Genomic DNA, 2,500 nt, shown 5'->3' with positions numbered 1-2,500 from the left:
CATCGTTTACTTGTATTGGGGAGTGAGTGCGAAGAGCTTTACTTCGGGTCTTCGGGAATCGTCACCGACGTTCACATTGCAAACTCGAACGATCAATAGGGTGCGGTTTCCCGTCGGACGCTGAATGTTATAGCTTAACCACGAATATAGAAATACCCGTCGTTACGAATCGATGTTTTTCACCCGCCACCTGATGGATCGTGTTCTCTTTGATAAAAATACCTCGTGTCAAAGAGACGTGTATACTATAATATACGCCATTGGTCTGCCTGTGTGTAGGCTCTCGACAATTATATGGACAATTACGGTCGCAAGAACAGGGATGTAAGCGTCGATTCGAATCCACATATCGCGCTTCCTCGGTCTCCGCCTGTGGTGTCCGAGATACGTCCATTGGAAACGGTGGTGTTGTCTCTCCTCTAGAGAAAGAGAGGACAACAACAGGGTACCTGTGGAAAACTTGCGGTGAACGCGTTGTGTTCTGTCACGAACGTCGAGGAATAGGATGAGAGAAGGACCGGCTGTGAAGCTTGCTTTTCAAAGCTGTGTGCGATTTTTGACACCCTACTCTCTGTGTGGCGATAATACAGCGCACAAGAGCTTGGGACGAACGATCGCGCACGGCCAGAGCCGGCTGTGAAGTCCGCTAGTTATCGAGTTCATTCTCCAATAAGAGAGGAGGAGGAGAAGTGTCGGGATCCAGTATCGGGTTGTCTATGATCCCTGTCGTTTTGTGAATTCTCCTCCTGTGTTTTCCACTTTAAAGGTATTTCAATGTATTTTCCGCCCGGCCGTCGGATACGTGTGCGCATTGCATCGCGTACTCGCGACGGTTTCCGTTTCTACGGACGATCGTGTGTCGTCCTTAAAAACGACGCCTGAATCTCCTTCGCGCTGGTTGGAGCTTTCAGGTATCGGCGTTCTTATGAACCGCAGAACAAGAGACATAATTATATATTGATTATAAATCAAATTATACGATTACCCTGAACGGTGGATCACTTAGCTCGTGGGTCGATGAAGAACGCAGCTAATTGCGCGTCAACGTGTGAACTGCAGGACACATGAACATCGACATTTCGAACGCACATTGCGTTCCACGGATACAATTCCTGGACCACGCCTGGCTGAGGGTCGTTTACGTAACAAAATACTGCTTGCGTTGCTCTTGTAAGTCCCCGCCGTCGCTTACCTCTCCATGTCGAATTGTGGAGGGCGCAAAGAGCGTTTCTGAGTTGGGTTGCAAAGATGCTACGTACGAGCGAACGTTGGACGTTTCGTCGGCGTTTGACGCGGTTCTGTGAAAATTGCAAATTTTACATTGCGTTTAACAGTTTCGTGAGAAGAAGGAAATAGGAATGGGTATCACATTCGGACTTGCGTGAGTGTTTTGCGGCGTCGTGAGTCGTATTTTCAATACGACCGCCCGTGAACACCGCTCCGACGATCGAAATCTCTCTCTCCTCTCTCTGGAACGATTCGCATTGCGGAAGAAGCGTTTCACTCTCGAACACTTTACGCGCTCCCGACGTCGTCTGAAATGATGCGTATACGAAAGGTATAAGAGTCTCAAGAGACTACAGTGAATGGACACTGTTCGGTCCTACACAGACCGAACGTGAGTTACGATAAACACGGTCGGCTGCGATAGCCAAAACACTTTAGGCGAAGCGACGGTCCCAAGATTTGGAGTGTCATCGGACACCACTTGGAGACCTCCGTGAACGAGCCCATTGAAAGGGCAATACACAAACATTTAATTTTCCAGACCATCTTTCCCATATCTCTCACACCTAATCCATTCAGATCATCTAAACACAATTCCACCAAATCGCATCCCCACTCCGACGACCAAATGCACCACCCATTAACCAATAGAAGAAGAGCCCGAGTTGACTTTATAGACGACACGACACCGAACCGCAGAAAGCTAAGATACCTCGAAGAAAACACAAATCGATCGCGTCTAGAAAACTCGTTGTACGCGTCATACCTCGCCAACTGACTTGTGAATGTTAAGTTAAAATATATTGAAGTGTTGTTCCAAAACGTCGAGTTTCATTTCAACTAGACGTAGCTACTCCGTAACTCCGTCAAGGCCCGAATATCGTCCGCGAGCAAGCGAAACGGGATTTACGACCCCGCGAAGTCCGACAGGCGGACTGACGACACTTTCGGACGCCTCAGACACAAATAAAGAAAGAGATACCGGACACCCGTGTAAAATCTGTGTGCGCAACTGTGGTGTGCAACGTAAGCCCCAGGGAGATATATAAAATAAAAAACGACTGTGCGTGGATGTGTCTCTCTACACATAATTGCGGCGGACGGTCGTCGTTGCCAGCGACTTCGACAAACATATTCTTAGAGTTCGCGAGACAGTGGTCTCTCGTTCTACGAACGCTTTGATGACTGATGGACATAGCAACATTTGACATTGTGCGGGATGCGCACGCGTACTTGTATCGGGTCGAATAATTTCCCCGTCGCCGCGTGTCCT

At 48.4% G+C, this 2,500-nt stretch overlaps 1 non-coding gene across 1 annotated transcript; it reads left to right on the top strand.

The window, feature by feature from the left end:
• The first annotated feature begins 982 nt into the window (after positions 1-982).
• Positions 983-1,137, top strand: LOC143364178 (5.8S ribosomal RNA). The gene has a single exon (XR_013084012.1). It is a non-coding gene; the product is annotated as a 5.8S ribosomal RNA (ribosomal RNA).
• The last annotated feature ends 1,363 nt before the right edge of the window (positions 1,138-2,500 follow it).

Source organism: Halictus rubicundus, unplaced genomic scaffold (assembly GCF_050948215.1).
Source record: "Halictus rubicundus isolate RS-2024b unplaced genomic scaffold, iyHalRubi1_principal scaffold0322, whole genome shotgun sequence".
Taxonomy (NCBI): Eukaryota; Metazoa; Arthropoda; class Insecta; order Hymenoptera; family Halictidae; genus Halictus; species Halictus rubicundus.
Note: the sequence above shows the minus strand (reverse complement) of the source record. Positions and strands in the feature narration are given on the sequence as shown.